Source organism: Rhinolophus hipposideros, assembly GCF_964194185.1.
Source record: "Rhinolophus hipposideros genome assembly, chromosome: 8".
NCBI classification, from domain to species: domain Eukaryota; kingdom Metazoa; phylum Chordata; class Mammalia; order Chiroptera; family Rhinolophidae; genus Rhinolophus; species Rhinolophus hipposideros.
The window spans coordinates 88008673-88022140 of record NC_138054.1 but is presented as its reverse complement, the minus strand read 5'-3'; positions in this window follow the sequence as shown (position 1 = coordinate 88022140).

Genomic DNA, 13468 nt, shown 5'->3' with positions numbered 1-13468 from the left:
AGAAAGAGGGACACACATGGAGAGGAAAAGAGACAGAGGAACAGAGACAGAGAGACAGAGAGACAGAAATGGAAGACAGTGAAAGGGACAGGTTGATACATATAGAGAGAAAGACACAAGAGCAGCCCCTCGGATCTGACCATTTTGCTGTTCAGCCCCCACCCATCCTTCCTGCCCTTGGGGGCCATGAGGTTCCTTTAAGACTGAACAATAAGTCCCCCTTTTGACGCAGGCCAGCACAAGTGGGCATCTTGACGTGAACTTGATTCTTTTGGATCTGTACAGGGAACGCAGCCCAGCCCCTGCCACCAGGGCCCCTCTGGTGTGTCCTGTTGCCCCTGTTATAGTCCTTCCTCTTACCACCCACACACCCCACCCCCGCTGCAGCCTTACTGTCCTCCTCAACCCCGGCAGTTCTCGGGTTTAGGCAACACCTTTATTGTTCTAAATTCATTTCAACGATCCTGTCCATCATTTACTGAACAGCTGTATGGTGCAGAGTGCTGGACCTGCAGCTTAATTTATTCATTCCACACCCCTGTGAAGTTGGCACCATTTCTCTCATTTACAGAATAGGAAAACCGGTTCAGAAAGGTTAACTTGTCAGGGCTTCCGTGGCTGGTGGAGAAGCGGGATTTGCTTCTTTTTCTCAATCCAACTCCAGAACTTTTTTCTGGAGTTGGCTGTAGATGGCACACTGTGCGGGACCCTGCAGGGTCCCACCTGAATGACCTTTCGGCAGCTGCCTCAGCCCTGGGTGAAGTGGCGAGGCACAGAGTCTACCAGGTGCATTTGCCCAGATGGACAGAAATTCAGGACACAGGATCTGTCCCAGGTCACCCAGCCGCTGCCCCATCCAGGAGCCATGGCTCCTGGCTCTCACTCCAGGCTGAGATGGGGAGGCTTTGGGAATGATGGCGGTGGTGACAAGTCAGGAACCAAATTACCCATGAAATTCCCAGCAAGACTCAAGACTCCCTCTGCCCCTTTCATGGAGGACTCTGGTGGAGCGGCTTAATTTCTAAAATAAGTGTGCTTTTGGCATCACCAAAACCCGGAGAGTTGCGTCTTTCCCACCATGGAGGTCTGTATGTGGGCAGTAAGGGGAAGGTAGGAGCTACCCTTTACCCAGGCACGCCCCTTCTCCTAGATCAAGAGCTAGTGCCTTTCTGGGCTTCTGGTTCCTACTGCTTAGCTTTGTAATTGCAACCCTCTTCATTCCTAAACTCTCCAAATTCTAAACCAGGAGCTGCAAACTCAAATGCCCAAAAGGCTCAGACAGGTAAAGCAACAGGCAAGATGGGCTGGGAGTGACCCTAGAGGGAGTGGTGGGGGCTGGTAAACTGGAGATGAGTGCCCATCTCCAGGGGACAGCCACCACTCAGTCCAGCCCACTGTCACCATGCCGGATGGGGGTCTGGCACCACCACGTTTGTCCAGAAGTTATAAATCTGGGCTATGCTTTTTGTTTTTATCATGGTTCAGGCCAACATTTTAAACAGATTGAGCCCACAGCTGTCGATTTGTAACCTTCATTCTAAATGCTCTGAGTTCTAGATGCTCCAGAAATGTCCAGAACACCAAACTCCCCTACGCATGTGACCATCCAGGGTGATGGTTCCCATCTGCTGGGCTGAGACTGCTTCCAAACCGCTGCCTTTGACAGAAGGGGGAGTAATTACACTCTGACATTAATATTTAAACCACAAACAGAGGTAGCGTGCGAATACCATCCCCAAAGGCTTCGGACTGTTTAAGTTTTATCCTTGTGAGACCTAATTATTGTCAGCAACGAATCCTGTAAGACTTCAGGATTAGGGCCAGGGAAGAGGAACGAGGCAGGTCCCTCGGGCCTGTGGCTTCTGGGCTGCGGCAGAGGGTGGCCTGAGGGCTGGGCTTGATGCCCAGTCATGTGGGCCGTCTGAGAGGCCTGTGAGTGGCGAATGGCTCTGTGTGTCCTCACCATCCCCATCCCAGGGGGCTTGCTCCTAATACTCCCCCACGAGGCTGGGGCATCTATGCCTCACACTCTGGGAGGTTCACAAGAGTCTTCGACCTTTGACGTCTTGGCCCAATCTCATGGGAGACCCTGAACCCACTCGGGGGATAGCTCAAGGGGGAAATTGGCATTTTGTGCTTTCTGTGCTTGTCTGGAGAAAAGACAATGGGTTTGTGCCAGGGTTGTGAGGTGGAGGGCAAAGGGCTGGGGCAGGTGTGTGGTATGGAGAGGAGACTGGTTTCCAGAAGGTTCTACTGCTGGATGGGTAGATCACCTGGGACAGGTGTCTGCACTGCCACTACCTGTGCCACGGTGGGGCTAACAGCTGAGTGTCTCTGTGAGCCAGGAGACTTGTGCAGAAATAATCCTCAGGCGTCTCCATCCCTGTCTGCAACCAGGCTGACTTTGAAAAGAGGGTCTGGGTAGGGAGGAGGGGGGAGCTGAATAGCCCTACAAGCAGAATCCGGGTTTCTGCTCAGAAAGCTGGCGTTCTCTCCCCTGGGTGATCAGACCCTGGGAGCTGAGCTTTAGGGCCAAGGAGGCCTGAGTTAGGATCCCCCTCACCAGCTGTGTGGCCGTGGTGAGTCACTTAGCCTTAATAGACTCAGTTTCCCCCTCTGTAAAATGGGATCATTTCTGGGGTGCAGGGTTTGACAGAGAGTTAAGTGAGGAAATATAAATACAGAGGCTGCACATAGGGAGGGCTTGAGCAGTAGTTGCTGAGGACAATTTACTGGGAGCAGAGCGAATGGATTGGGGCCCTTCCCCTGCTGGCCCCTGTGCCCCATCACAGCACACAAGCTGCCCCCCCCACCCCCATGGCTGACCCCATGGCTGACTCTCCACAACACCATGGTGGTCTCTCCATGCCTCCTGCTCCCAGGCCCGTGATGCCTCCTACTCCCAGCTTGCCCTAGAAAACAAGAGCCTGTGAACATTCTCAGTTTATCTCAAGGGAAGAAAGGCCCAAGATAAATTCCTCCAGACAACTGTGTTAGAGGAATGAATGGAGCTGTATCTCAGCCGGATCCTCCCGGCCGTGGAGGACGCCTGGGCTGAGAAACCCAGGGGGCTAACTGGAAAGGGGCTTGACTGAGGCTCCCCCAGCCTGGTTTTCCGGCTTGGGGACAAAAGTCAGAAAACTTCTAGGGACATTCATGTCAGCGAGGACAATGGATGGGGGTCACCCACCTGCTACCCTCAATGTCAGGGAGAAGCTACAGGAGACCCGGGAGAAGCTGAGCCTGGCTCAATCCCTTAGCCCTCTTCCCCCTCTGTGAACGGTGACACTGACCTGCCCTCAAAGCAGCATCCGCTATGGGCAAAGCCACCTCTTTGGAGGGTGATTAGAGGCATCTCTCAAGATTAAAAATGCACAAACCTTTTGATCCAGCAGTTCCCCTGTAAGAAATCCACCCTTCAGAGAGATTCCCCGTGTGTACAAAGAGCTGCGTGCCAGAGGGACTGGAAACCACACCACACCCATACATAGGGGACTGGTTAGGTAAGTAGTGGCTCAGCCATGCAACATGAAAATGAAGTTCAACAAGGAGCAAGGCAGCTCCAACAAGAGGGTGGGGAATGACCGCCAAGATCTGGCGAGGGACTGAGAATACCCAGAGGCCTGGGGAGAGTGGGTACCCTAAGAAGCGAGACAGAGTCACAAAGGGACAAATCCCGATGACCCCACTTACCTGAGGTCCCTAAAGGGGGCAAACTCATAGAGACGAAAGCAGAATGGTGGGTGCCAGGTCTGGGGGAGGGGGAACGGGGAGCTAGTGTTTAATGGGGACAGAGTTTCAGATTGGGAGATGAAAAAGTTCTGGAGAGGCATGGTGATGAGGGTTGTACAACGACGTGAATGTACTTAATGCCACGGAATTGGATACTTAAAAATGGCTAACATGGAAGTGGGGGAGCAGCCGCTTAGCTCAGCTGGTTAGAGTGCGATGCTCGTAACATCAGGGTTGCCGGTTCGATCCCCACATGGGCCAGTGTGAGCTGCGCCCTCCACAACTAGACTGAAACAACTACTTGGCTTGGAGCTGATGGGTCCTGGAAAAACACAAACAAACAAACAAATAAACAAATAAATAAATAAGAAAGGGTGGAGCCAAACTACCCAAAAACTATATATATATAAAAAAGGTCAACATGGTAAATTTTATGTTACATGTAGTTTTCCATAATTTAAAAGAAAAGAAAAGAAAGGAAGGGTTGAGAAGACGACTCTTCGCTGTCTATTTTCTCTCACACTGCTTGAATTTTTTAAAGTCACACAGACGCATTACATAATGTATTACAGAAAATGTAGTTATGCCATGGAGAGCCCTCTTTGTCCACACTTAGCACACCCCATCCAGGGCCAGGGTGCAGGAGGTCAGCGTTAGAGCGGTGGGTTTGACACAGGGCTAACGCTTGCCGTGTGAGCTGGGAGAGACCTGGGGAGTCTCTGGGCTTCTCTGGCCTCAGGCAGAGGACCTATCTGTGCAAAGCGGAGGGTAGATTCAGTCCCGCCCTCCCTGGCTACAGTGTCTGACTTTCTGACCTTGGGCTAGCGTCCATGACTGAGCAGGACACAGTCTGATCGTCTTGTTGAGACGGCAGCTGGGCCGGGTAGAGCAGCCTGGGCAGGGCTGGAGAGCTGCCCTTAAATATCGAGGCTGGCGAGGCTGGCGCCGGGCCTTGGCCCTCGGGCAGGTACTCTAATGAGAAGGAAGGGACAGCCAGAGCCATCTGCGGCAGCCACCAGTGCTTCATCTGTGAGTGCTGCAGCTCCTGCCAAACCCCGCCTTCCCCACACCCCCACAATAGAGACACTGAGCCCCTCTGCATCCTTAAGTGGCGACTTCCCTTTCTAGCCTCCCAGCGGCTCCTCAGGGCTGGGCAAGGCCACGACCCCCACACACAGCACTTTTGAGTGAAATAGAAACAGGCGCCCTTTCCACGGACCAGGTGCGGCTGGGTGTGTTTCCCCGTCTGTACAGATGGGGCAACTGGGGCCCAGGGAGAAGAGCCATCTGTCCTGGGTTGCCCAGCTCTGCAGCACCAATGCTGAGCAGGGACCGGGTCCCCATTCCCCGGGCCAGGGTGGCTTCTCCTCCACCAGGTCAAGACTCTGCTGAGGGATGACTGGGTGGGGAGAGTGGCCGGAGGCCCAGGGCAGAGCCACGGCACCTTCCCCCCGGAGAGATGGAGAGCCTGGGGCCGGGACTGGGAAGCAGGAAGGGGCCCTTGGAGGAAGGAAGATGAAGGGAGAAGAGGGTAAGAACTGGAAAAAAGCACCTACTAAGGAGGTGAGGAGCCAGCTCTGGAGTCAGGCAGGCCTGGGGGCCAATCCCCAGCTTGGTCTCAGAGTCACTGCTCCTCTCTGAGCCTCAGTTTCCTCCTCTGTAAACAGGCAGCAAACTCACACCTGCCACTTCCTTAGGGGTTGTGAGAACTCAACAAGACGATCACTCGAAGTGCCTAGCACCGTGCCTGCTCATCAGGGGAGGGCTCACAAGTGGAAGCTCTTATTATTATTGCTGTCGTTGTTATCTGAGATTGTGGGCGGTTTCAGCCTGAGCACCTAGAAAGCTGTTTTTTGGAGGTGCGTTTAGAGGCAAAGGATGCAGAGAAGGGAAGAGCTGGGTAGGGGCTGGAAAAGGGCAAGGGTAATGGTGGGGCTAGGGCAGGCTGGGAGGAGGAAGAGAAATTTGGCTCTGGACTCAAGAGTAGAATCTGAGAAATGGGATACAGGGACCCCCACCCTCCTTAGGTGCCCTCCATTTGTCTTCCCAGGCGCACCCCAGGCCTCCTGCTCTGCTTTCTGCACGCTTGTTTCATGCTGCTGCCAGCCTATCCGTAACCAGTGTTGTGGCTGGACAAGCCCTGTGGTTCTTAATATGACTGCAAGACGCCCTTCAGCAACAACCATCAGGAAACTTTGGAAAGATACAGGTTTATGACTCACAGGACCTGGAAATCACATAGCACACATGGGGCTACCCATGGAGGTCACAGAGAGAGAGAGAAAGTGCTCACGGGCCTGGGGTTCTGCTTTTATTGGGGTGGAGGGTGGGAACCTGGGGTTCTGCAGGCTCACTCTTTATTGATGAATTTAAAACCTAAGAGTGGGAATTTAAAGCATGGGAAGAGAAAGCAAATAAGTAGCCCAAATGATCAGGGGGCTGACATCAACGGCGATCTCACAAATAAAGGAGCCTCCGTGGGGAAGGTGCCCTGGCTCTTTATCTAGTGTGGCTGGCCAGGTGTTTATTGGAGGTAGCCGTCTCTGAAGTGGATGCCTTCTAATCAGGGCTGAAGTCAGGCACTTGTGTTACAAAAAGGGGAAAAAATGTCAGGGTTTACACTATCCAGGAAGAGTTTAGATTGGAGAAAGTTTTAATTGAGACGAGGGAGGGAAGGAGAGAAGGAAGGAGAGAGAGAGAGAGAGAGAGAGAGAGAGAGAGAGAGAGAGAGAGAGAGAGAGAGAGAGAGAGAGAGAGAGGTGTTTCCCCATGGGCCACAGGTAGGAGTAGGACCAGAGCTGGCACACAGGCGGACAGCTAAGTGTGGACATTTTCTTGAAACTTCCTGAGCCCCTGGCCACCTTTCGCCTCTACGCATCCCATCTCAATTGCAAGAGAGAGACAACAGAGGCCTCGAGAGAACAAAGGACTGGCTCAGGTAGAGGCAGAAGTGTGGCCAGCCTAAACCCCTGGGCAAAACAGCTGCTGCCTGGGGTGAAAGAAGGGAAAGCGCGCTCTGGGCAGGTGGCCCAAACCGTTAGCCAGGAGCGCCCTGCTGTTCTCTCCCTGACGCTCAGAGGTCTTGGTGGTTGGGAACAGTGTGTTTTGGGGGTGCTGACCAAATTCCTCGTGCAAAAGGCAAGGGTTGAGCTGTGAACTGTTGGCCCCACTAACACCCTAAACTCTGTTGAATGAGTTCATGAGTTGAATTGAATCTCAGAACGTAGCTGAGCGGGAGGGGCGTCGTCCAGATTTATGTGACGAGTCCTTGCTGAGCACTCGCTGTGTGCCTGGCCCGTGCAGACACTTGACCAGGATTCTCTTCCCTGAACATTGAAAGCGTCATAGGTTCTGCCAGGTACTGGGCTGACCTGAGTTTGAACGTCGGCTCTGTCACTTACCCTGGAGAGGCCACTTCTCACAGAGTTGGTGCCCTTATGATCGCCATTTTACAAATAGGGAAACTGAGGCTCTGAGAAGCTGATGGCTTGTCCAAGGGCCTATGGTCAGTGGGAAAGCTGGGTCTTGAACTCTGGTTGATCTGACTCCTGAGCCTGTTCCATTCGCCAACACACTGCCTGGTCAATGTGGGCTAAGGGAAGCTGGTGACATCTTCAGCAGAGCACAAAAGGAGAGTGGGGCCCCTGCGCCTCATTTCTCAGATTGTGCTTCTGGGTCAGAGCCAAATTCATTGTCACATCCCCAGACTGCCCTGGCCCCACTGTCAGCCCTGCCCAGCCCGGCCCCCGGCTATTCTCCCCTCCTATGCTTCCTCTGATGTGGAACAAGCTTTGATCAAGGAGACGACCAGGCCTCCTGGGCTCCAGTCCAGTCCAAGTGACCTTGGGTAAGCTGCTTCCTTTTTCTTGCCTCAGTTTCCTCATCTGTGAAATGGGGACCTGCTCTTGCCTGAACTGGATGGGTAAAACTGAGCACTGGAAATGACTGAAAGATAATGACTCCACCCATCGTAAAGGGCCAAGATACTCAGAGCAGAGGCTGTGAGTAGTGGGAGGGAAGGAGGGGGTCCTCCCTGAAGCTCCGTGGCCTTACACGTAGCTCTCACTCCGCACCCAGGGGCAGGACTGGTACCCGGACCATCCCCCGACAGCAAATCATTCTGGCTGAGCCTTAGGATACACTCCACTGTCGTTGTGAACCCCTACGTTACCCCAATCCTCCAGGCTCAGGAGGGTGTTCGGATGACTCTGCCTCCCTAGCGTGGTCATGGGAAAAATTGGAAAAGGAGCAGGAGGAGGAGGTCAATACATGCAGACATGGTGTGCCAGGGGTGGGGGCATCAGCAGACCGAGAGGGAGGAATGGGCTCTCAGCTTTAGTTTGGCCACACATCCCCTTGGGCAAATCCCTTCCCCTTTCTGCTGTCCGGAGCCTGTGCCAAGGACTCCCTCTGTTCTGGGCACGTACCCAGACATACAGCAGGCACCATGCCTGTCTAGCTCACTGCTGCAACCCCTGCACCCTGCTCTTGGTAGGGTCTAGCCTACCTTTGTTTGTCTTCTCCCTCTCCTCCCTCCCTTCCCATCCCATCTCGCGTTTCCCACCTGGCCCAGGGTCCATCCGTATCCCAGGTGGTCAGAATAGAGGATATGTCCACGCTTCGCAGGACTCCATCCTCGGCCGGCTACTCAGGATCACCGGGTGGTGAGAGCACCCGGGCTGGGCGAGCCGTGCAGCCGGACGGTGACAGCAGGAGGACCTTACCCAGAGCAGCCTGGGCTATGCAGCTTTAATTTATTTAATCAATTCTGGCCCCCAGGCTGGGGAAGGAAAACGGCAGGATATTAAATCTGTCGCTCTCGCCAATCTGTCATACGGATGTCAGCCCACATTGATTCTCCTCCTCCTGCCTTTATTAAGTATCTCCTCCGGGGGCCGCCTGCTCCACTAGTCCCAGCCTGGACCCTGCCCGGGAGCAGGCAGCAGATTGCAGGTGGAACGGAGGGCAGAAGGGCACGGGAACAAGGACCTTTCAGGGAACAATTAATGTTTAGAGTTGGGAGGCAGCGACCTGAGAATCATTTGTTATCCAAATCCTTCAGTTTACAGATGAGGAAACTGAGTCCTGAGAGCAGAGGGAAGTTGCCTCCAGTAGCTTAGACAGTTGTGGGCAGGGCTGGAGCTAGAATCCAAGACTCCTGATGTCCAGACCAGGGGTCTTCTTATTCATTTAATCGACACATTTTTCTCGGGTGACCTGCTAAGTGATGATAGTATTGATTGCTCACTGGGCACAGTATTGGGGTCCTATTGCTGCTGTAACAAATTGCCATGAACTTCAGGGCTCAAAACAACACAAATGTGCTACCTTATAGTTCTGCAACTCAGATGTCTGAAATGGGTCTCTCTGGGTTAAAATTAATGTGTGGTCCAGGGTGTGTTCCATCCTCGAAGCGCTAAGGGAGAATCCATCTTGGTGCGTTTTCCAGCTTCTAGAGGCTTGCCTGCCCACATTCCTTGCCTTGTAGTCTCCTTCCATGTTCAAAGGCAGCAATGGCTGCTTAAGTCTTTCTCTCACATCACTTGGACATTGACCCGCCTGCCTCCCTCTTCCACATCTAAGGACTCTTGTGATTGTCTTGGGCCCACGTGGACAATCCAGGTTAATCTCCCCATCGCAAGGTCAACTAATCAGCAACCTTCATTTCATCTGCAACCTTGATCCCCCTGGCTATGTAAGGTACCCATTCACGTGTTCTGGGGATTAGAATGTGGACATCTTTGAGGCCGTTATTCTGCCCACAACAGGCTGATCAGCAGTCCAGGCTGAGCATTTTACATTCAGCGCCTCACTTCATGCTTACAACAACTTAACCGTAATGACAACTAGTTTACCCCCATTGTACAGATGAGAAAACTGAGCCTCAGGGAGATTGGGACTTGCTAAGCCATACAGCTGTTCAGTGGTGGAGCTGAGATGCAGTCTTGGGTCCAGCTGAGCCCAGAGGCCAAACTTTCCCTTGCTTAGCTACACTGGGGCCGGGGGTGGGTTGTCATGGTGTGCAGTCATCCAGGGAGGGGTAGCCTGGATCCCTGTAAGAGATCTGCCCCCCGCCTTGGCCCACAGAGCCAGGTGAAGGAGTCACACTTTTAAAAGGGGGAGGGGGTGTGGACAGTCCCCCAGACTTTGGGAGGCACTTTCTGCTCTAATTGAGTGTCTGCCTCCCTCTCCCCAGCCCATTCTCTCTCTCCACGAGTTATTTGCTCATAAAATTGAAGGCCTTCTTCTCGGGCACCATTTTCTATTCAGCTTAGACAAATATTTAGCAGCCAGACCTGACCTTAATTTCCTTAAATATCAGGGGCCCTGGAAGATGGAGAGCCTGCTCAATGTGAGGACACAGTGAATCTGGGGTGGGAAAAATGTCTGGGATGCTGTTACCCCTTCCCCTGGTGAGAACCACGTCTCCCATGATCATCCAGGTACGTGCCCCCCAAAACTGTTGGGTCTCCCCTCCTCTGAGGCTGCAAGAAGAGGTGGGTTGCCGACGGCAGTGTTCCAGCAACTCCCCAGATGATTGCTGTGATGTCCCACTGATGGCCTGACTCTTTCCAACATCTTGCTGAGTCTGCATCTGGATTTGGGACCTGTCACATTTTAGTTACATGTCTCTGAGCCTCAATTTTCTCATCAATAACAATTTCTTTCTTTCTTTTTTTTTTTATAAACGTGGGCAGAGTAATGGCTCCTACTTCATCTTTCTGTTGTGAAGATCCAATCAGAGAACTCATGAATAGCTCCTAGCAGAAGGCTGGGCATCAAATGAACTGTCAATAATTGTTAACTGTTTGTTATGGGTTGAATTGTGCCCCCCCAAAAAAAGATACTTTGAAGTCTTAAATCCCCAGGACCCGTGAATGGGGCCTTATGTGGAAATAGGGTTTTTGCAGATGCCATCAAGTTACAATGAAGTCACACTGGATTAGGGTGTGTCCGACCCAGTGATTGGTGTCCTTATAAGAAGAGGGACATTGGGACAGACACACACACAAGGAGAGCACCATGTAACGATTGAGGCAGCGATGGGAATGCGGCATCCACAAGTCAAGGATCGCACAGGGTGTCAGCCATCACCAGAAGCCAGGAGAGAGGCATGGAGCAGACTCTGCCTCAGAGCCTCCAGAAGGAACCGATTCTGTCAACAGCTTGATTTTGAACTTCTGGCCTCCGAAATGGTAAGAGAGTCGATTTCTGTCGTGTTAAGCTACCCAGTTTGTGTTCATTGGTGACAGCAGCCATAGGAAACTAACACGGTTGTTAGGACACTGCAAGGATTCTGAACACAGGGCTGGGCACACAGGGGTGCTCAGTAAGTGCCAGCTACCTTTGCTGTCCTTGGTGCGGACCCTCTGTCTCCATCACCTCCACCCACCCTCCGTCCTCCCTGGCTCCTCCAGCCTGCACCCCCCGCCCCAGGCGGCCAGAGCAGTTCCTGGCCCCACACAGAACTCGTTACCAGGCAGAACATAGCACAATTTCACCCATGGACAACAACGAAAGCCAGGGCTTTCCTGAAGTAATGGATGGGCCGGAAGCTACTGTCAGAGCCTCCTGCCCCCTCCCGGGCCCGGCAAATCTCTGAAGCGCCCAAGAAGCTGGCACACAGCACGTTTCACAGCTGAGGTGCACAGATAAACCTCAGCAGAGCGCTGGGCTGTTCGGTCCTGGAGCACACATCAGGAAATTAATGGGTCTTTGTGTGGGCAGCGCCTCTTGGCTGCCCACTCCCCCGCCCCTCCTGCTGGCTGCCTCACTCCACCTGCTCATCTCCCCCTGCCAGGCCTTTGTTCCCGTCTTCCCTTTGTTTCCTGTTTGCGATAAACTTGATTCATGACAACCCAGCGGGGCCCTGTCACCCCGCCCAAGGCCAGCTGTATATTTCAGCGATGAGCCAGGCTGCTGTGGCTGCAGCCATGGTAAGCCAGCCGGCCGTGAGCACAGACAGCCCCTCAGGGCCCCTCAGGAAGTGGTACCGCGGGTGGAGGCAGAGCTGAGGTGTAGGCAGCAGAGCGCCAGTTCTCTATGCGGTGCCAGCCACTGAGCAGTGGCCACCAAGGGACACTGACAGGTCAACCCTCTCTACCCCATGAGCTGACAGTAAGTAGCCTTGCTCCTCTGTTAGTTTCCTAGGGCTGCTGGAACACAAGCTGGGCGGCTTTCAAAAAAAGAGAAATTTATGCTATCACAGTTCTGGAGGCCAGACATCCAACATCAAGAGGTCAGCAGGGCCACGCTCTCTGAAGGCTCAAGGGAAAGAGCCTTCCTGGCCTCTTCTGCTTCCTGTTGGTGGCCGGCAATCCTTGGTATTCCCGGCTGTATCACTCCGGTCTGCCTCTGATTCACATGCCTTCTCCTCTCTGTGTGTCTCTCCTCTTCTTATAAGCTTACCGGTCATATTAGATTAAGGGCCACCTACTCCAGTATGACCTCATCTTAACTAATTACCGCAAGAATCCCATTTCCAAATAAGGTCACAGTCACTGGTACTGGGAGTTAGGGCTTCAACATACCTTTCTGGGGGACACGATTCAACCCAGAGCAGTTCCCGAGGCTCCTGGTGACCTGGTCCCTGCCCCCCTCTCTGTATTCATCTCCCTTCACTGCCCTTCATACACCTCATGTCTGACCATCCTGGGCCACTTGCAATTCCCTAGACGTGCCACACTTCCATATGTGCTGTGCCTTCTTCCTGGATGCCTGACTCATGTCTAACGGTCTGCTTGCCCCCATCCCATGATGGTCCAGTTGGTGAATGACTCCTCATCCATCAAGATTAAGCTTAGCTGTCGCCTCTCCCAGATGCGTCACTGGCCCTCTGTGGCTCCCTTAATGCCCTGTGCTTACCTGCACTGCAGCTCCTGGACCACAGGGTAGTCTTTGGCCATTTGCTACTCCTCCTCAGGCCCCTAGCCTATAGGCTCTCAGTGAGCAGGGTCTATGTCTCACCTCTGCGTCCCCAGCATACAGGTGTCCATGAAACGAATTATTGAATGAAGAATACTACCAAGCAGCATTTATTGAACACTTACTAGGTCCTAATGCCCTAAGCCCTTTATTTGTATTAACTCATTTAATCCCCACAATAACCCTACAAGGTAGGTGCTATTGTTATCCCCATTTCACAGATGAACAAACTGAGCTCAGAGTGGTTAAACAACTCATCCAAGGTCTAATGATTGATAAATTGATAAATTGCTGAGGTGGAGATTTGAATCCAGCAGTGTGAACAAGGACCTTCCCCCTGCCTTGAAGGACCATGTAGCTGAGCAGTGAAGAGGAACACGTACTGCAGGGCCCAAGAAGAGGCCCAGAGCACCAGTGCTAGGGGAGGCAGGGCCCAGAGATGTGTCCCTGGCCTGAGGAGGTAGTATTCTGGCACATCACCATGCTGGAGCCCTTCATCTTATCCCCGAGACTGTGTGCTCCCTGGGGACAGGCTAGGACTGTGACTCCCTCCAGCAGAGCCCCGCCTACAGCAGGCAGAGCCAAGCATCTCCAGGTGTACATCTTAACCAGCTGGGCCTTCACGTCCTTCTCCATCACGCCAAAAGCTCAGAGAGGAGCAGCTGATATGTGCTCCAGCTCACCCCAGGAAGGAGGAAAGCTCGGCTTTGGGGTCAGACCGACAGCTGTTCCAGTCCCAGCACTGCCACGTATCAGCTGTGTGACCCTGGCCCAGTCACTCAAGCTCTCTGGGCTCTTGTTTCCTCATATG